The 22,770-nt window shown below is 39.4% G+C and overlaps 1 pseudogene across 1 annotated transcript; it reads right to left on the bottom strand.

Moving 5' to 3' along the window:
* Nucleotides 1-436: 436 nt before the first annotated feature.
* LOC149266575 (heat shock cognate 70 kDa protein-like) lies at nucleotides 437-9,561 on the bottom strand (annotated as a pseudogene). The gene is made up of 4 exons (XR_016253003.1): nucleotides 9,358-9,561; nucleotides 9,017-9,256; nucleotides 7,700-8,909; nucleotides 437-1,439 (listed from the first exon to the last, which is right to left on the bottom strand). The product of XR_016253003.1 is annotated as a heat shock cognate 70 kDa protein-like (transcript).
* Nucleotides 9,562-22,770: the final 13,209 nt, after the last annotated feature.

The following is a 22,770-nucleotide window of genomic DNA, read 5'->3' as shown; positions in this document are numbered from 1 at the left end:
ATTAGGGATTTTGCTACTTTAGGATAAATAGAGTCCTAGTTCAAATCTTCCCGAATAAAAAAAACACTAACCTACATCAATATAAACCACATCGGAAAATTGAATCTCATTATTTTTTAAATTAGAGATAGTTCATACATCTATAAATGTACAAATCACTTTAACAAACTTATACATCTCACATATATCTATTCATCGACTTAGATGAGAATTCATCTTTGCTGAGAGGAAGAGTTGAATAAAATATAAAATTTCACTCATGGAAACAAACAGCCTGCAAAGTTGATGCAGAAACTAAACAAATCGTCAGACATTTCTCTTTAAAATTGCCTGTTACTTTAAGATTCAAGTTCCTAAACCAGAGTCCCTGTCACTTGAAAATTCAAGAAGATGATGTTTGCCAAGTTAATTTAAGGGCATACAAGCATAAAAAATCCCGGTCACTATAAAATTCAAGTTCCTAAACCAGGCTCCCTGTCACTTAAAAATTCAGGAAGATAATGTTTGCGAAGTTAAATTAAGGGCATACAAGCATTCCTCATAGCTTTATGTTTTGGCACTCACAACCATCTTAATTTGGATAAATAACACAGCCTCCTATCATAAAAGGGCTAAAATTTCCTGTATTGTTCACAGACGAGAAAGACATAGCATTATCTCAGTATGGAATATAATGTTTACTACATTATGAAAGAGGAACTATATCATAACTAAGACATCCTAAATTAACATGCTATGAAATTTGCAAAAGCTTCAGTAAATTTATGTTTAGCGTGTCAAAGGCTGCATTTGCTTGTCAAACCTCTCAATTTCTCTTCCAACTCGAAAAGCTGCGCACTCTCGTTCTCATCCAACCATTCCTCCACACTATTCAGCATCTGCACAGTATCCGCTGCCACTGTCACATTCATCTCTCCCTTGCTCTCGGCTTCTTTCACTCTGCTTCTCATGTTGTAAACGTAATTCTCTACATCGAATCTGGCACTGTGCTTCTTCTTTACCTCTTCATCCTCCCTTCTGAATCTCTCGGCATCACCCGTCATTTTCTCGATTTGCTCTTTGCTCAGCCGACCACCATCGTTCGTTATGGTAATAAAATTGCTTACCCCACTTCCCCTATCCCGGTCTGACACCTTCAGAATTCCGTCTGCGTCCAATTCAAAGACAACTGCAAGGCTTGCCACTCCACAACCGGCCGCAGGAATTCCACTCAACCGAAATTCACCTAGCAGATTGTTGTCCGCAACCATTGCTCTCTCGCCTTCATACACTTGAAAAGACACTTGTACCTGATTATCACGCGCTGTAGTGTAAGAAGCCTCTCTCTGAGTTGGAATGAGAGTATTTCTGGGAACGACTACAGACATTACACCCTCTTTAATACTGACTCCAAGGCTCAAAGGCGTGACATCCATGAGGACGAATTGGATGCCTTCATTGTTCTGTTGGAATTTTCTAATAAATTCCATAACAAACAGACAAAAATTGCTCTGTTTTTTATACTCTGTTTTTGCACAAAAAAAACAGAAAAAAATCGCTTGCTGGAAACAGTGTTTCAGCAACACAGTTTGGTGTTGCAGCAACTGAGTTTGGTGTTGCAGCAACGCAGAATAACACTATGTTTTAACACAGAAAAATACTCTGTTTTTAACTCAGAAAGTAGAAAAATTCGTTCTCTGGAAATGGTGTTGCAGCAACAGAGTTGGTGTTGCAGCAACGCTGTAACTGGTGTTGCAGCAACGCTGTTCGTGGTGTTGCAGCAACGTAAATTTTTGACGTCAAGTATTTTTTGAGTTACGGTGTAACAGCAACAGGAAAAATTAACTTGTATTCATCAAAATAAACTAACTGTTACAGATTTGTCTTCCTCATACTGAGGGAATTTCACAACTTCTATTACAAAACAGATTTACCAAGGAACGCTTCTGTTCCACACAAATAACATCTACCCTTTCTATCAGCAAACAACCAGAAAGCAAATTACATTCAAATCTGCACTGCTGTGCATTTCACTGTTCTGAAATTATTCTTCTTCTTCACGCTGCTGCGTGCTCTCCTCTGCTCTGTGTGATTCTTCAGTTGCTGCTGCTGCTAACATTAAAACAGAACTGCTGTGTGGTATTTATATGCTAAAACATATCTGATTAAAACAATAAAATATTACAAAATATCTTCTAATGTTTATCTGTGAATTAAATGCAGCAAGGCGGTGATGCTTCTATCAAAAAACAAGTCGGCTGTTCTGCAGGGGAAATCAACTGAAACTTTAATGCATATTAATGTGCAAAAATATCGGGCTTGACTTTGATGCACCGATCAGCCTGGAGTATTTACTGCAGATCAGATTCTTGTCCAGCTGTTCATTGTTGCAGTTGGAATTAAATTCCAACACTCCCCCTTAATTTCAACTGCTGCATACCCAGACATTTTCTGAAATGATCAAAACCTTTCTTTGCTAATGGTTTTGTCAAGATGTCAGCTAGCTGATCCTCTGTTTTGCAGTGCTGCAAAACAATCTCACCATTGTTAACCAATTCACGTATGAAGTGAAATTTGGTGTCTATGTGCTTTGTTCTTTTATGAAAAACAGAGTTTTTAGACAATGCTATTGCTGAGCTATTGTCACAGTAAATGGTTGTGCCCTTTTCTTGTTCATGACACAAATCTTTGAGAACTCTTCTCAGCCATACTGCTTGGCATGCTGCTGCTGTTGCTGCCACATACTCTGCCTCTGCTGTTGACAAAGCCACAACTAGTTGCTTCTTGGAAGCCCATGAGATGGCTCCCGATCCCATATGAAACACATATCCCGATGTGCTTTTCCTATCATCAACACTTCCAGCCCAATCACTGTCAGTGTAACCTGTCAACATGAAACTTTCAGAAGAGGAGTATAAAATACCAAACCCCTTCGTTCCATTCACATACCTTAGAATCCTCTTGGCTGCCTGCCAATGAGTCTCTTTCGGTCTTTCCATAAATCTGGAAATTAAACTCACAGCGTGCATAATGTCCGGCCTAGTTGCAGTCAAGTACATAACGCTGCCAACTATGCTCTTGTACAGTTTTGGATCAAAATATTTGCTGTTGTCTTCTTTGGTTAATTTCAGCCCGACTACTGTTGGAGTCACAGCAGCCTTGCTGTTCTGCATGTTAAATCTCTTCAACACAGCTTCTACATATTTATCTTGAGAAATGAAAACACCATTTTCACTTTGGTCTACTTCAATTCCAAGAAAATATCTTAATAAGCCCAAGTCAATCATTTCAAATTCACTCTTCATGACTGCTTTAAAATCAGCAATGAGAGAAGCATCATTGCTAGTAAAAATCAGATCATCTACATATAAAACAACAATAATAATCTTACCGTCATTCTGCTTTATGTAGAGTGTGGGTTCACCATCACACTTATCAAACCCATTCTCAATCATATAAGCATCTATTCTGCTGTACCATTCTCTTGGAGCTTGCTTCAGCCCATAAAGAGTCTTCTTCAGTTTACAAACTTTATGCTCTTGGCCTTCAACTTCATAGCCCGGAGGTTGATCAACATAAACCTCTTCTTTTAACACTCCATTCAGGAATGCAGATTTAACATCCATCTGATAAATCTTCCATTTGTGTTGTGCTGCAATAGACAACACTGTTCTGACTGTTTCCATCCTTGCTACTGGTGCAAAGGTTTCATCATAGCCTCTACCTTGTTGCTGCTTGTAGCCTTTCACAACAAGCCTTGCTTTGTGCCTGTCAATCTTACCTTCAGCATTGCTTTTGGTCTTATAGACCCACTTAACTCCAATGGCATCCTTGCCTTCAGGGAGGTCCACTAACTCTCATGTTTTACTCTTCTCAATTGCACCAATTTCTTCATTCATTGCTTCAATCCATTTATCTTCATTTACAGCATCTTCAAAATGAATCGGGTCATCAACATGACAATATAAAGCGAATAATGAATTCAGACCGGTATTATTACTTACCTCTCCTTGTTCATAAATCTCACTCAGATTTCTGAATCTTGGTCTTCTTGGTGTGCTTGGAGTTCCATCCGAACTTGAGGGTATTTCAGATCCCTGTGGTGTTTCAGCATCAGCTGTTTGTGGTGTAACAACATCTGTTCTTCCTTGACTTCTCAAGGCTGTTCGAATTCCAGCTTGTGGTGTGGTTTGTTGTACTTGCTGTGGTGTAGGAGGAGCCACCAAGGAAGGATTATTTGCTACTGTCCCTTCCTCTCGTTCTTCATGAGACACAATTGTCTTCACATTCACTGTTTTTTCCAAGCTTCCATCCCAAGCTTCATCTTCAATGAACTGCACATCTCTGCTTACTATTAATTTCTTGGTGGATGGATTATAAAGTTTGTATGCTTTTGACTCATCACAATAGCCAACAAAAACACACTTCTCCCCCTTACTATCAAGCTTTTTCCTTAGCTGATCCGGTACATGTGCATATGCAACACAACCGAATACTCTCATGTGAGTGATAGTTTGCTTTTGACCACTCCATGCCTCTTCTGGTATTCTGTTCATGACAGCTTTAGTTGGGCATCTATTCAAGATGTAAACTGCGCAAGTAACAACTTCTGCCCAATACTCATACGGCAAGTGTTTTGCCTTCAGCATACTTCTGACCATGTCAAGAATGGTCCTGTTCTTTCTTTCAGCAACACCATTTTGCTGAGGTGTATACCTTGCTGTGAACTGCTTTCGTATGCCATTCTCTCTGCAAAAACGCAGAAAGTCTTGGGAGATGTACTCTCCTCCTCTATCTGTTCTGAGCACTTTGATATAATGCCCACACTGCTTTTCAACAAGAGTTTTGAAGTGGCGGAATTTCTCAAACACTTCACTCTTCTGTTTCAGCATATACACCCATGTCTTTCTGGTGTAATCATCAATGAAGGTTAAAACATATTTATTTCCGGCAAATGATGGTATTTGCATCGGTCCACACACATCAGAGTGAACAATTTCCAAGGGTGCTTTTGCCCTTATACTCTTTCCTGCTGGAAAGCTTTCTTTGTGTTGCTTGCCCAAGATGCAGCCTTCACAAAGGCTGTCCGGTTTCTCAATCAACGGCAATCCCTTTCTGTGCAACAGATTCAGGCCTCCAAAATTGAGATGTCCAAATCTCAAATGCCACAACCAATTCACATCTTTCACTTGTTCCTGAAAGACTTCTTGTGTAACAGCCGCAATAGTTCTGCCTTCCTTCAAATCTGCCCTGAGTTTGAGAGGAAACATTCTATTACTGGTCATCTGCACCTGTGCAATGATCTTCTTACTTGGAGGTATGTCTCTGATAGTACACAGATCATCTTTGAAGAACACGTTGTAACCTTTGTTTATGAGCTGTCCAATGCTCAAAAGATTACATTTCAGACCAGGTACATAGTATACCTCTGGCACAATCATGTGTTCTCCATTTTTTGCTAGAATACTGACTCTGCCCTTACCCTTGACAGATATCTTATCATCAGTCCCTGTTGTTACCTCAGATTTCACATTTTCATCCAGATTGGCAAACATTGCAATATTTCCAGTCATGTGATTACTACAACCTGAGTCTAAGAACCAAAAATCTTCTTGTTTGTCTTGTGCTATGTTACATGTTAACAGCACGTTCTTTGGGTTCTTATCTTCTTCATTTGCAAAATTAGCATTCTGCCTATTATTCATGTCATTTTGTTTTTTCTTGCATTCATTGGCATAGTGCCCAAATTTTTTACAATAATGACATTGGACTTGGGATTTGTCATACCTTTGTCCATGAGCTTGCTGTTTGCTTGAACCTTCAGCTTGGTTCTGATTGCAGCTCCTTCCGCTTGTGCTAGCAGGATAATTTCTGCCTCTGTTTTGGCTTCTTCCACGACCTCTGTTATTTGCTCTGCCTCGACCTCTTCTTTGGCCAAAAGACATCTGAGTCTTGAATGCTTGCTCAAAAGAGAAATCTGTTCCTCTACTCAGTCTGTGTTCATGAGACAATAGAGAAGCACTTAGCTCATCTACCGTGAGCTGTGAGAGATCTTTTGTTTCTTCTATTGCTACCACAATAGATTCAAACCTTGAGGGTAAACATCTCAAGATTTTCTCTACAATCCTTCTATCTTCAAGAATCTCACCATGAGATCTTATCTGGGTTATCAAGCCAATAACCTGAGTGAAGAATGAATCTATTGTATCAGATTCCTTCATGCTGAGATTTTCAAAGTCTCTCCTCAACATCTGCAACTTTGCAGTCTTCACCTTCTCCATGCCTTGATAGGCAGTTTGGAGAATATCCCATGCCTCTTTGGATTTTGTTGCTGCTGCAATCCGCGGAAAAACACTTTCATGTACTGATTGGAAGAGGAAAAAGAGGGCTTTGGCATCCTTCTTTCTGTCACCCTTCAACTGGTCTCTTTCTGCTGCTGTCAAAGCAGCCAACGCTGTTGCATCTGCAGGTTCAGCATAGCCAGTTTCAACCAGCTCCCATATTCCTTGAGAAGCAAACAATGCTTTCATTGTTATGGACCAATAACTGTAATTTTTCCCATTAAACTGTGGCAGTTGGGGATTTGTCAAACCTGTTCCAGCATCTGCCATCTTAACCTGTATTGGTAAAGAAAAGATACTGACTGTATTTTGAAAACAAGCAAAAAACTTTCTCTGCTGGAAAAATCTGCTCAACAAACTTCTTACAGCTCCTACAGTGAAAAACAATCTCTGTTTTTTACTCACTGAGTGCCTAGACTAGCTCTGATACCATGTTGGAATTTTCTGATAAATTCCATAACAGACAGACAAAAATTGCTCTGTTTTTTATACTTTGTTTTTGCACAAAAAAAACAGAAAAAAATCGCTTGCTGGAAACGGTGTTTCAGCAACACAGTTTGGTGTTGCAGCAACTGAGTTTGGTGTTGCAGCAACGCAGAATAACACTCTGTTTTAACACAGAAAAATACTCTGTTTTTAACTCAGAAAGCAGAAAAATTCGTTCTCTGGAAATGGTGTTGCAACAACAGAGTTGGTGTTGCAGCAACGCTGTTCGTGGTGTTGCAGCAACGTAAATTTTTGACGTCAAGTATTTTTTTGAGTTACGGTGTAATAGCAACGGTGACGGTGTAACAGCAACAGGAAAAATTAACTTGTATTCATCAAAATAAACTAACTGTTACAGATTTGTCTTCCTCATACTGAGGGAATTTCACAACTTCTATTACAAAACAGATTTACCAAGGAACGCTTATGTTCCACACAAATAACATCTACCCTTTCTATCAGCAAACAACCAGAAAGCAAATTACATTCAAATCTGCACTGCTGTGCATTTCACTGTTCTGAAATTATTCTTCTTCTTCACGCTGCTGCGTGCTCTCCTCTGCTCTGTGTGATTCTTCAGCTGCTGCTGCTGCTAACATTAAAACAGAACTGCTGTGTGGTATTTATATGCTAAAACATATCTGATTAAAACAATAAAATATTACAAAATATCTTCTAATGTTTATCTGTGAATTAAATGCAGCAAGGCGGTGATGCTTCTATCAAAAAACAAGTCGGCTGTTCTGCAGGGGAAATCAACTGAAACTTTAATGCATATTAATGTGCAAAAATATCGGGCTTGACTTTGATGCACCGATCAGCCTGGAGTATTTACTGCAGATCAGATTCTTGTCCAGCTGTTCATTGTTGCAGTTGGAATTAAATTCCAACATGTTCAAGGCTGCCGCCTGAAGTGCAGCGCCATATGCAACAGCCTCATCGGGGTTTATGCTTTTGCAGAGATTTTTTCCATGGAAGAAATCTTGAAGGAGTTCCTATACCCTTTGGAATGCGAGTAGAACCCCCTACTAAAACCACTTCGTTAATTTGCTCTTTGTTCATCCCGGCGTCTTCCAGACATTGTCTGAGGATTCGCATGCACTTATCGAAGAAATCGGTAATGAGCTCTTCGAATTTGGCTCTCGTAATCTTCATATGAAAATCCAGACCTTCGTAGAGATAGTTAATATCAATCATAGTCTCTACTACTGAAGACAAATTCTTTTTGCCCTTTCGCATTCTGAACGGAGCCTCCGAAGGGCTTTGGCGCTTGTGGTAATGTCCTTTCTGTATTTTCTCTTGAAATTTTCAACATAGTATTTGAGCATCCGATTGTCAAAATCTTCGCCACCCAAATGTGTGTCCCGTCCTACAGCCTTCACCTCAAATTTACCTCCCTCCACAGTAACAATGGAAACATCAAAGGTACCTCCTCCAAGGTCGAAAACCAAGACGGTATTTTTACTATTGGAGGAATAAACCTCACCATGAAACCCATAAGCTATAGCTGCAGCGGTTGGTTCATTAATAATTTTCATGGCGTTAAGACCGGCAATGTTGGCCGCATCTCTAGTAGCCTTCCTCTGAGAACCGCTAAAATAGGCCGGCACTGTGATCACGACATTCTTGACATCAGAGTTTAGGTATGCTTCGGCTGTCGTCTTCATTTTAACTAATACCGTCGAAGAGATCTCTTCGGCTGCAACCATCTTCCTCTCGCCCTTATAATGAACTTGGATAACAGGCTTTCCATTGTCTCCGGTGACAACAGTGAAGGGCCATAGTTGAATGTCACTCTGCACAAAGGAATCAGTGAACCGCCTTCCAATAAGTCTCTTGGCATCGAAGACGGTGTTGTGGGGATTATTTGCAATCTGGTATTTGGCCGCATCTCCAACAAATCTCTCAAAGGGAGTGAAGGCAACAATGGATGGAGTGGTTCGGTTTCCCTGATCATTAACAATAACCTCCACTCTATCATGCTGCCAAACTGCTACGCAGCTGTAAGTTGTTCCAAGATCAATGTTGATTGCCTTGCCTTTACTCATTGCACGCACCTATGGGATTCAGAGGTTTGTATTATACCAAGGAACAAAGCTGTCACTGCTTTATCCCAAGAAAAATTAGCAGTCCTTCAAACTAAGCTCCTACACATGAGCAAAAAGAAAACCATGAATAACAGATTTAAGATGCAGATGAGGAAACCCTACCGAATAACTTCACTTTGTTTAAAAGCGATAGGGAGAAATCTCACGGAAGATAGAGCAAAAGGCCCGATGGGGTCGCCTAGCTAATGCCTGGAGGATAGCCCGCTTCTACTCCCTCCGATGAGTTCACCTGTTCCCTTAGGTGCCAAATCTAACTGTATCTGGGTAGTGCATGGGCTAAATCGTAGGAGTTTAAAGATGAAACTATCATCTGGCAGAGAGCTCGCCAATTCACCTCCTCATCTATTTAAAAAACTTCAAAGAGTGTCAAGGAAAAAAAAAAATAACAATCAAGAACGAAAGAAAAAGAGACTCCGAACGAAATTCATTAACCAACAATTTACCTCTTATTTCTTTTATTTTCTTTATAAAACTCCGAAGAAACCTCCGTTAACAAACATTTACCCACGTTCGCACGATGGCTAGCAATAAAGACTCCCCAGAAACCCTGCGTGGACCAATAAGTCCGTACATCCCCCAAGAAATGGAGATATCATCATGATAATTCCCTACCATCCACGACAGCGAGCAATAAGAACCCGTCATCTCGTATTACAGATTTATACGTCGTTCAATGTCCAAGTGCTCCCAATTCCAGCGGGTTCAATGTCCAAGTCCTCCCGATTCCAGCGGGTATATATAATGGGAGTAGTCTACCGAGGCGGAGGAATTCTTTGGATGGCTAAAGTGCTCCATGTTGGGGATTTTTCTGTCAAAATCCCAAAAACAAACAAACTACAGAACAGAGAACAATGCTCTGTTTCAAACACAGGATCTTTAACACAGCGGAAACCAAAAAAAAATTATTTGCAGTAGACAGAGATTTCCACACACAAAAAAAAAACTTTGCATTCATCAATAAAATAACTGTTGTTACAGACTTCTTCCTCTCTCAGAGGGATTACACAGGAACATTTAAAACAAATTACTCAGTCTTCTCCTGAGATTTTACACTGCTGTGTGTAAGAATCTCTTCTACATTCACTGCTGTAAAAACAGACTTCAACTACAGAAAAAATTACTTTCACTGCTGTGTGGAAATTATACAGATTTTCTTCACGCTGCTGCGTGGGTTACAATACATCACACTGCTGTGCCTCACTCTTCAATTTCTTTACTTCGCACTGCTGTGCATTACCATTCCTCTTCTCTCACGTTTTTTCACAAAAGGAACATTACACAATATATATGACAACAAAAGGACTTACATATGTTTTCACTTCCCATGCTTCCGTAAAAAAGAATTAAATGTTTTTACCAGGCTTTACTTGTGCCCATACTAGCTTTTACTTGTGCCCATACTCCCGCTGAAATAAAATTAAAAACTTCACCAAAACTTACCAACCCACAGTAAATTCCATTTACTGCTTTACTGACATTTACTGGCGGTAAGTAAAAACTTTTACTTCACGTAAAATTTCATTTAATGCTGGCCCATACTTCACCCATTGACTTCATTTAAATCGCATCGCAGAATCCCATTTGGTCGGAACACAAAATTGGGGCACACACATGTGATGCAATCTGCGATATGCGATCAGATCGCATCGCATCATCATTCGTCATTGCAGCGCATGGGACAAGAAGTGGAGGGGGCAGCGATCTGCGATCTGCGATGGATCGCATCGCAAATAAACTTGCAGTTGAAATTATATTTCAACACTCCCCTTTAATTTCAACTGCTGGGTTATCAATCATACCCAGACGCTTCCTTAAAGATTCAAAGTTCTTCTGATCCAGTGGCTTGGTCAGAATATCTGCAACCTGTTCCTGAGTGCTGCAATGTTGTAAAACAATTTCTCCGTTGTTCACCAATTCTCTTATGTAGTGAAACCTTGTATCAATGTGTTTCGTTCGCTTGTGAAACACAGAATTCTTGGATAACGCAATAGCTGAGCTATTGTCACAGAAAATCACTGTTGCTTTTGTCTACTCTTGGCCTAAGCTCCTCAACATTCTTCTCATCCAAACTGCTTGACATGCTGCTGCTGTAGCTGCCACGTACTCTGCTTCTGCTGTAGACAACGCCACGATTGGCTGTTTCTTGGAAGCCCATGAAATTGCTCCTGAACCCATGTGAAAGACATAACCGGATGTGCTTTTCCGATCATCCACACTTCCAGCCCAATCGCTATCGGTGTAGCCAACTAAATCTGAATTTTCTGAAAAAGTATACAAAATGCCAAATCTTTTTGTACCTTTGAGATACCTTAGAATTCTTTTTGCTGCTTGCCAATGTGCTTCTTTTGGCCTCTCCATGAATCTAGAAATCAAACTAACAGCATGCATTATATCAGGCCTAGTTGCAGTTAAATACATAAGGCTGCCAACTATGCTCTTATACAAACTAGGATCAAAATCCTTGCTGCTATCCTCTTTGCTGAGTTTTAGTCCCATCACTGTGGGAGTGTTTGCTGCTTTGCATTCTTGCATATTAAATCTTCTCAACACATCATTTACATATCTTGCTTGAGAGATAAAAATCCCATTTTCATTTTGATCTACTTCTATTCCTAAGAAGTATCTCAGCAAACCCATGTCAGTCATCTCAAATTCCTCTTTCATGACTGATTTAAAATTTTCAATGAGTTAGTCATTATTACCTGTAAAAATTACATCATCAACATACAAGACTGCAATTAAAATCTTACCATCCTTTTCTTTGATGTAGACGGTGGGTTCTCCCTCACATTTGTCAAATTCATTTTCCAGTAGATAGGAGTCTATTCTACTGTACCACGCTCTTGGCGCTTGCTTCAGCCCATAAAGAGCTTTCTTCAATCTGCAAACTTTGTGCTCTTGGCCTTTCTTCTCATAGCCTAGAGGTTGTTCAATGTAAACCTCCTCCTTTAACACTCCATTTAGGAATGCCGACTTCACATCCATTTGGTAAACTTTCCATTTGTTTTGTGCTGCTATGGACAGCACTGCTCTCACGGTTTCCATTCTTGCAACCGGTGCGAAAGTCTCCTCATAATCTCTCCCATACTGCTACTTGTATCCCTTGACAACAAGTCTTGCCTTGTGTCTTTCAATTTTGCCTTCAGCATTGCACTTGGTCTTATAGACCCATTTGACTCCAATGACTTCTTTACCTTTTGGTAGCTCAACCAAATCCCATGTCTTGTTTCTTTCTATGGCATTCATCTCCTCATCCATAGCTTCTATCCATTTCTTGTCTTTAATTGCCTCTTCGAAATGAATAGGATCATCAACATGACAATATAATGCAAACAAAGAATTCATTCCTTCATTATAAATGTCACTTAAATTTCTGAATTTCTTACCTCTTTCACTTGGTGTGCAAGTGCTTGAAGATGCACTTGAATTTCCTCCTTGTGGTGTGCTTGGAGAAGCACTCTCATTTCTCCTCAAGGGTGTTTCTTGCGGTCCTTGTGTTGGCACTGCTGTTTGGGGATGTATTTCTACCATCTCCTCATCATCTTCATCATGAGACAAACAGTTTTTAACATTAACTGTTTTCTCTATGCTTCCATCCCAAGCTTCCTCCTCAATGAATTGAACATCTCTGCTCACAAAGAACTTCTTGGTATATGGGATATACAGCCTGTAAGCCTTGGATTCCTCACTGTATCCGATGAAGATACATTTCTCCCCTTTGCTGTCCAACTTTCTCCTTAGCTGATCTGGAATGTGTGCATAGGCCACACATCCAAAAATTTTCATGTGGGTGACTCCTTGCTTTCTCCCACTCCGTGCTTCTTCCGGCACTTTGTTCATCACAGCTTTTGTAGGACACCTGTTCAAAATATATATTGCACAGTTTACGGCTTCAGCCCAATAATCATTTGGCAAATGCTTTGCCTTCAACATGCTCCTCGCCATATCCATGATAGTCCTGTTCTTCCTTTCAGCAACTCTATTTTGCTGCGGAGTGTACCTTGCTGTAAATTGCTTGTGAATACCATTTTCTCTACAAAAGCATAAAAATTCTTTGGAGATATACTCACCTCCTCTGTCTGTTCTCAAAACTTTAATGCGCAGCCCACTTTGATTTTCCACAAGTGCTTTGAAATTTCGGAATTTTTCAAACACTTCCGATTTGTTCTTCAAGAAATAAACCCAAGTCTTTCTTGTAAAATCATCAATGAATGTTAGAAAATATTGGCTGCCTGCTAAAGATGGATTTTGCATTGGTCCACATAAATCTGAGTGAACAATTTCTAAGGGTGCTTTTGCCCTTATGCTTTTCCCTGATGGAAAACTTTCTCTGTGTTGTTTTCCCAATATGCAGCCTTCACAAAGGCTGTCCGGTTTCTCTATCAATGGTAATCCTCTTACCATTCCTTTTCTGCTCAACAAGTTAAGGCCTCCAAAGTTGAGATGTCCAAATCTCAAGTGCCACAACCAATTTTCATCTTTTGGTTGGCTTTGGAAAGCCTCTTGGGTAACTGCTGCCATTGCATCTTTATTTTTCAATTCTGCTCTTATTCTGAGCGGGAACATTCTGTTCCTTGTCATCTTTACTTCAGCAATGCATCTCTTGCTGGGTGGAATATACATGATGGTGCATACATCATTCTCAAAGAAAACATTGTAACCCTTTTGAACAAGCTGTCCAATACTCAAGAGGTTACATCTCATTCCAGGAACATAATAGACATCTGTTATGGTTTTCCTTTCACCTTTCTTTGTAAATATTTTAACTTCTCCTTTACCCATAACAGAAATTTTGCTATCAGTCCCAAGTGTGACTTGTGACTTCACACTTTGATCTAAAGCAGAAAACAAAGCTATGTTTCCTGTCATATGGTTGCTGCAACCGGAGTCTAGAAACCATATATCTTCACTATTTGTTTCAGCCATGTTACAAGCTAACAATACATTATCTTGGCTGACATTTTCTCTAGTAATATTTGCACTAGATCCATTATTCACATCATGCTGCTTCTTTCTACATTCACTGGCATAATGCCCATATTTTTTACAATAATAACATTGGACATTGGGTTTTTCATACCTTTGTCCTTGAGCATGATGTTGTCCTCCTTGTTGGCTGCTGCCTTGGCCTTGGTTCTGATTTGGATTGCTGCCTCTTCCTTGAGCATTCGCTGGACTGCTCCGTCCACCTCTGTTCTGGCTTCTGCCTCTTCCTCTCTTGTTTCCTCTGCCTTGACCTCTTCCTCTTCCAAAGGACATCTGGGTCTTGAAGGCTTGCTCTAGAGATGAGTTTTCATTTCTACTCAATCTCTGCTCATGTGTGATCAGTGATGCATGAAGCTCATCAACTGAAAAATTTGAGAGATCCTTTGTCTCTTCTATGGTGGTGACAATCACATGGAACCTTGAGGGTAGGCACCTCAATAGTTTCTCCACAATCCTCCTTTCTTCAAGTATCTCTCCATGAGATCTTATTTGTGTGACCAGGCCAATTACTTGAGTGAAGAATGAGTCAATATTGTCTAACTCCTTCATGCACAGGTTCTCAAAATCTTTCCTCAGCAACTGTAGTTTTGCTGTCTTCACTCTCTCCATGCCTTGATAGGCTGTTTTAAGAGTTTGCCATGCATCTTTGGATGTCTTAGCTGCTGCTAACCTTGGAAACACGCTTCCATGCACTGCCTGATACAAGAAGAAGAGGGCTTTTGAGTCCTTCTTCTTGTGGCTCTTTAACAGATCCTTCTCTCCCTGAGTTAATGCATTAAACTCATTTTCATCTGCTGGTTGTTCAAAACCATCTTCAACTATTTCCCATGATTCTTGGGAAGCAAACAAGGCTTTCATTGTTATTGCCCAATAGTCATAGTTTTTACCATCAAATAATGGGAGCTGCATACCCATGCTATTGCTGGTGCTGGTGCCAGCCATTTTTGCACTACTTGACTATGCTTCAAAATACTTCACTGTGTATTTAAAATAACAGACTGTCTTCAACAGCAACAGAAAGAAAACTTGAGAAATACCTTGGATTCTTTTGCCTGAGTCTTCACTTTGCTGGAGAAGCTGCTGCAGCAAAAGTATTTCTTTCAGCTTCTTTGAACCCTTCAAAGAGCCTAGATTAGCTCTGATACTACTGTTGGGGATTTTTCTATCAAAATCCCAAAAACAAACAAACTACAGAACAGAGAACAATGCTCTGTTTCAAACACAGGATCTTTAAAACAGCGGAAACCAAAAAAAAATTATTTGCAGCAGACAGAGATTTCCACACACAAAAAAAAAACTTTGCATTCATCAATAAAATAACTGCTGTTACAGACTTCTTCCTCTCTCAGAGGGATTACACAGGAACATTTAAAACAAATTACTCAGTCTTCTCCTGAGATTTTACACTGCTGTGTGTAAGAATCTCTTCTACATTCACTGCTGTAAAAACAGACTTCAACTACAGAAAAAATTACTTTCACTGCTGTGTGGAAATTATACAGATTTTCTTCACGCTGCTGCGTGGGTTACAATACATCGCACTGCTGTGCCTCACTCTTCAATTTCATTACTTCGCACTGCTGTGCATTACCATTCCTCTTCTCTCACGTTTTTTCACAAAAGGAACATTACACAATATATATGACAACAAAAGGACTTACATATGTTTTCACTTCCCATGCTTCCGTAAAAAAGAATTAAATGTTTTTACCAGGCTTTACTTGTGCCCATACTAGCTTTTACTTGTGCCCATACTCCCGCTGAAATAAAATTAAAAACTTCACCAAAACTTACCAACCCACAGTAAATTCCATTTACTGCTTTACTGACATTTACTGGCGGCAAGTAAAAACTTTTACTTCGCGTAAAATTTCATTTAATGCTGGCCCATACTTCACCCATTGACTTCATTTAAATCGCATCGCAGAATCCCATTTGGTCGGAACACAAAATTGGGGCACACACATGTGATGCGATCTGCGATATGCAATCGGATCGCATCGCATCATCATTCGTCATCGCAGTGCATGGGACAAGAAGTGGAGGGGGCAGCGATCTGCGATGGATCGCATCGCAAATAAACTTGCAGTTGAAATTATATTTCAACACCATATCCAACTGAACATGATAACAAAAATACTAAACAAAGAAGATAAGCATGATTGGCACTTTCAATCCAACTGATGAGTTACTGCCATTACAAAATGAACATCTTTGCTGTATAATTCTGCAGACAAAAGCATGACTGCTTGGTGCAATTCTTCTGTAACAGGGTTTTCTTTGAACTTGGTTTTCTGAATCTCTTCAATGTGCTCTCTTGGTGTTTCCATCCACGCAAAGTCAGTGAAGTCCAATTCCAAGGGCCAGAAAACAATACAAACGCCGAAGGCAGTCCCTCTAATAGCAAATTCACTGGGGATCTACTCCTAGCTTCAAATTTACATTCCAATATTAGAGTTTGTGAAGCCAACTCAGAACCAATGAATCTGGACCACAGGATGCGTTAAATAATCAGAGTGTTGTTGGCGAATGTACAAAGGATGATTTGCAGGACTTAGAATTAGATTTGGGAATATATTAAAAATCTTTGATTGTGTACAGATATGATCTCTGCTCTGTATTCTCATATTACGACCACTCGACAACTCCATGTGAGATGAACCGTGCACCGTATCTCCAACTTTCAGGTCCCATTGCCGAGTAAACAACCCAGAAAAAAAAAATCAGAAAATAGGCGTGATTGTCGTGCATTAGAAATAGTGATGGTTAGATATCATTTTGAATCTTGAAATAATAAAACCTTTTCTTGAAAACATTTTATTTTATTTGGTTTTCAGTTCAATAGGAAATTACTCCATTATCATTAAAATAAAATAAAAAATCATCTTATTTTATTCTTTTATCAATTTAATACACTAAATTGTTCAATTTAAATATGGAAAAGAAATTTTAAAAAATGTCTTCCATCGTCATTATTGCCTCATTTCTTCCAACGAAAGCCTATAAAACGCAAAGTATTGTAAAATGAACCTGGCTTATGGAATTCATTTTTACCCTTATGTGAATACTTTGTAATGGTAAACAAAATTAATAGTTAAGATGCAGCATAGTTTTTGCTTTTACTGCTAATTAATTGATTTTCTTTCTCTCCACACAATTTTTTCTGCAAAGTGTAAGCTCTCTACATAGCTACCTCTGCACAACTTCTTTCGCACAATCAATTTCTCTTACATAGTTAAAAAAAACCTGGATATTAATTATAGAAAATCTTTTATTGGGAAATTCAACACTAGCTGGCAACATATCATTTAACACATTTTCTTATGATTAATGTCATTGTAATGTTTTTCCCCGATCAAGGTGTGTGCCGGCAGAATAGAGCCTTCAAGATCTCGACCATGATTAACGTTAAATCAGAAAGGGTAGCAGGGCATCCTCACTACAGCCCTTGCACATTTGGATGGCATGGTAATGTCGCATTGTGCATGCAAAGAGTAAACAATGTAAGGACTCGTCGAAGAGACACCTTATCGCAAAAGTTTGGTGGCAGTAAACCTTCATTCCCAGGCAGAATTTGCCTCGTTCTGGGTTCTGGTATCGGTTCAGGGATCTTGGTCAGCTCGAGGTAGTACGAAAGGGAGGCTATTGTGGTATGTCACCATGATATCGCTAGTTCCTCTCGCCACATGACTAAAGTTAGCAGGTATGTTCTTTCTCTTCATCCCTCTCTTAGTTCATTCCTTGAGACTTGTACTCTTGTGCCAATCCGATGGGGAAGTATAGATAATTTGGAGCCTGTAAGCAAATGGAAACTCTTCTGTGAATTCTGGAAGGAACATTCTAGGTTTTATTATGAGTTGTCTGCTTACTATCTAATTGTTCATATTTTCTTTGGAATATTACTATCTCGCATGGGGATGTATTAGTACTCTTTGGCATGGAGTTTTTATACATCGCATGTATGGATATATGTGTTCATTGTTTGGCTCATTCGTTGTCTTTGAAGGTTGTTAAGATTCAAAGTTTCTTGTGTATGGTTCCTCTCGTTTTAATTTTGTGAATGGTCTTAAGAGGGCTAGGGGAGCCCGAGTTTGTTGTTTTGGGCCTCTGGTGACAGACCCAAATCATTCTCGGAATAATTGTTGGGTTTAAGCCTAATGTTCAGTATTATATGCTTTTATGCATGGTACCCTTTCAGGTTTTCAATTACAATGTGATCGTCGGGACCTCAATCTTTCTTGTTGCTTCAAGCTCGAGGTCTGGGCTACCTGTCATAGGGGTTTCTATTTCCATATAGGTTGTTTGAGTGGTAAGATGGTTCGTCCTTCTTCCGGTTCAAGCTCTTCAACGAGAGGCGATCAAGGGCATGGAAGAAGTGCAGGGAAGCAAGATGAAAATAGTCAAGCATGGCCTCGCCATGCGAGGGGAAGGAGACGTAAATCTTCCTCAAGGCCTATCCGTGACTCTACCCAGTCATATCAAACATGCACTCCAACACAGGTTCGTAAACTTATTTCTAATTGGGAGGCATAACTAAACCATCAGGAAGATGCTGAGATACAATTGGAAGAATGGAGAGACTTGGTTTGAGACCTTGGCCACTCCAGAGGCTGAACTTCTCAATACAAGCAAACTGTACACCTCTACTAGTTAATGAAGAATATTGTGGCCAAGGCCATACTTAACCCTACAATTGACTCTTCCAATTCTGATCCTGGTCTTCGAGAAACTCATAAGGAATTTCAACTTATTCAACTTCAAATCCAACAGTAGAATTCTCGTCTCAACCGCATCGAGAAACACATTCCTTGTCTTCCCCAGTCTAAATTACCAAGCTCGAGTGCAAAAGATCCAACTCACGTGGACTCCTATGATGAATAGTAGTATGCTTGGCTCAATTTTGTTTAATATATATGGAAAATATGAAAGCTGTGATATTTTGTTTTAAGTACCTAGATCTTAGAAGGCTTCAAGACATTGAGTCATATAAGGCATTGTTAGACAGACTTAAACTTGTATGCTTTTGGATGGCTTATAATGTTGTTTGGTTCCAACAGACCTGGTTTCCCTCTAGGAAGGTTTAAGCCACAGAACCACTATAGTTATGGTTGTAACCTTTTTTTTGAATAAAATGAATAAAAAGGTCTTGCCAAGCTTGCAAAAAAAACAAATGTTGTCCTAATGTTTTAGGATTTAGAAGTAGGGGTATTTAATAATTGAACTCTGACATGTATACGTATGCATATAGAAATATTAGTGTAATGCATGTAAAATCAAACCCGGAGTGTGGAGAAATTAAGTGTGTGGGATTTTAAAAACTTTAACTAGACTTTTGCCGAGCTTTCACTGTGCGGAAATCTCCGCACAAGCATGTTGCAACCCTTGATTTATATATCAATGTTTATTGCATGAGAAGAGATAAACTGGTTTCATACTAGACTATATACTATGATGAGAATGGAGATGTTTAGGAAGCATGTTGAGATCTATGAAGAAATAGAAATCTGAAATCTGTTGAATATGTAATTTCAACCGCATACGTACAACGCCCAAACCGCCGCAAAGCGCCGCAGCGAAACCAGAAACTACCCTGACAGATTTCGGATCGCCTTTTGGTGTGAAGTGGTTTCCGTACAGTTGACTCCGATCCAACGAGCTGCCTCCACGCGTCCTGCACTTTTTTGCAAAATCTCTGCCATATCGGAACGTAAAGTTCGGTAACAAAGGGCCTTCCGATATTCATACCAGCCGTTCGATTCCGCGAGGGCAAATCAACGGTTGTCGGACTTCTCGAACCTGCAGCAAATTAAATTTAACGTGCCGTGAAAATTTTGGTTGACCGCCGGAAAAGAAATTTAATGTATTAATTGTGTCCGTAGAAGTTTTGGTAAGAGTTTTAAATTTTAATATTTTTTTATGCACGAAGGTATGGTGAATTTAAAGAAAGGCATGGTCATTTTGTTATAATGTATACGCAATGTAATATCCAAAATATATAGGAGCTCGTGCATTATGTAATCATTTTTTTTAGTTGACTTTCATAAAAAAAACTCCTCGTTGTTGCACAGCAGTGTAAGATAAAAAAAAGGGGGAGCGCATATGTTTTGTGGAATGTTGCGAAGCTGGGGAGATTTTCTTATGAAGTTAATTTTTGTATGTGTGAACGCACAGCAGTGCGAAACAAAAACCCAGGTTGAAATGTAAGCTTTGTTGGTTGCTCAAACAAAGGGAAGAGCGAATGAAAATTTGTATGGTGTGAGCAAAGAATTTTTTTTGAATGTAATGTAAAAAATTTACTGCATATGTAAAATTATTTTTACAGCAGTATATGTAAAATGTTTTTCACAGCAGTGAATGTAAAATGAGAATTTTACCCAGCAGTGTAAAATCTCAGAAAGAGACAGAGTTTTATTTTTGTTGGCTGAATGTATTTTTGGTAAATCCCTCTGAGTAAAAGAGGAAGAAATATGTATCAGGCATTTTCATTTTAATGAATATAAATCTTTTTATGGTGGTGTAATACTCTGTTCTCAGACAAAAAAAATTTAAGCTTCCCTGTGCAAAAGATCCTGTGGAGAGAAACAGAGCATTGTCTCTTTGTGTTCAGTTTGTTTGTTTTTGGGATTTTACCAGAAAAATCCCCAACATTGGTATCAGAGCAGGCTTAGACTCTTTGAAGGTGTTCAAGAAGCTGAAGAAAGGAGTTCTCTTGCTGCAACAACTTCTCCAGCAGAGTGAAGACTCAGTCAACAAAGGATTCAGGTATTCCTCAAAGTTTCTTTTGAGTTATTGTTGAAGAAACAGTCAGTGTTTTTAAACATACAGTCAAGAATTTAAACCATAGCTAAGAATGCAAGGAATGGCCAGCACAAGCATCAGTATGGGTATGTTTAATACCCAGCTCCCACAGTTTAATGGGAAAAACTATGACTATTGGGCCATAACCATGAAAGCCCTGTTTATCTCTCAAGATTTATGGGAATTAGTTGAATATGGGTTTGAAGAACCAACAGATGAAAATGGTTTTAATAGGTTAACTCAGGCAGAGAAGGATCTATTGAAGAGCAATAGGAAGAAGGATACAAAAGCCATTGTATTGTTGTATCAAGCAGTGGACCAGAGTGTGTTTCCAAGGATAGCAGCAGCTAAGACATCCAATGAAGCATGGCAAACCCTCAAAACAACCTATCAAGGCATGGAGAAAGTAAAGACAGCAAAACTAAAGTTGTTGAGGAGAGATTTTGAAAATCTGAGCATGAAGGAGTCAGACACCATTGACTCATTTTTCACACATGTAATTGGTCTGGTCACACAGATGAGGACTCATGGAGAAACCCTTGAAGAAAGGAGGATTGTGGAGAAACTGTTGAGGGTCCTACCCTCAAAGTTTGATGTGATTGTCACCACCATAGAAGAGACAAAGGATCTCTCAAACTTTTCAGTTGATGAGCTTCATGCATCACTGATAACACATGAGCAGAGTTTGAGTAGAAATGAAAACTCATCTCTAGAGAAAGCCTTCAAGACCCAGATGTCTTTTGGAAGAGGAAGAGGTCAAGGCAGAGGAAACAAGAGAGGAAGAGGCAGAAGTCAAAACAGAGGTGGAAGGAACAGCCCAGCAAATTCTCAAGGAAGAGGCAGCAATCCAAATCAGAACCAAGGCCGAGGCAACAGCCAACAAAGAGGACAACATCATGCTCAAGGACAAAGGTATGAAAAATCCAATGTCCAATGTTATTACTGTAAAAAATATGGGCATTATGCTAGTGAATGTAAAAAGAAGCAACATGATATGAGTAATAGACAAAATGCAAATGTCACTAGAGAAAACATCAGCCAAAATAATGTGATGTTAGCTTGTAACATGGCTGAAACAAATAGTGAAGATATATGGTTTTTAGACTCAGGTTGCAGCAACCATATGACAGGAAACATAGCCCTCTTTTCTGATTTAGATCAAAGTGTAAAATCACAAGTCTCACTTGGGACTGACAGCAAAATTTTTGTTATGGGAAAAGGAGAGGTAAAAATATTTACAAAGAAAGGTGAGAAGAAAACCATAGCAAATGTCTACTATGTTCCTGAAATGAGATCTAACCTCTTGAGTATTGGACAGCTTGTTCAAAAGGGGTACAATGTCTTCTTTGAGAATGATGTGTGCACCATCATGGATATAGCACCCAGCAAAAGATGCATTGCTGAAGTGAAGATGACAAGGAACAGGATGTTCCCTCTTAGAATAAGAGCAGATCTGAAAAACAAAGGAGAAATTGCAGCAGTTACCCAAGAGGCTTTCCAAAGCGTGCCAAAGGATGAAAATTGGTTGTGGCACTTGAGATTTGGACATCTCAATTTTGGAGGTCTTAACTTGTTGAGCAGAAAAGGAATGGTAAGAGGATTACCATTGATAGAGAAATCGGACAGCCTTTGTGAAGGCTGCATATTTAGGAAACAACATAGAGAAAGTTTTCCATCAGGGAAAAGCATAAGGGCAAAAGCACCCTTAGAGATTATCCACTCAGATTTATGTGGACCAATGCAAACTCCATCATTAGCAGGCAGCCAATATTTTCTAACATTCATTGATGATTTCACCAGAAAGACTTGGGCTTATTTCCTTAAAAACAAGAGTGAAGTGTTTGAAAAATTTCAAAATTTCAAAGCACTTGTGGAAAACCAAAGCGGGCTGCATATTAAAGTTTTGAGAACTGATAGAGGAGGTGAGTATATCTCCAAGGAATTCCTACGATTCTGTAGAGAAAATGGAATTCATAAACAGTTTACAGCTAGGTACACCCCACAGCAAAATGGAGTTGCTGAAAGGAAGAACAGGACCATCATGGATATGGCGAGGAGCATGCTAAAGGCAA

Source organism: Pinus tabuliformis, chromosome 6, assembly GCF_031772625.1.
Source record: "Pinus tabuliformis cultivar Carrire ecotype Pingquan chromosome 6, CPIR1, whole genome shotgun sequence".
Taxonomy (NCBI): domain Eukaryota; kingdom Viridiplantae; phylum Streptophyta; class Pinopsida; order Pinales; family Pinaceae; genus Pinus; species Pinus tabuliformis.
This window is presented reverse-complemented; position numbering and strand designations above follow the sequence as displayed.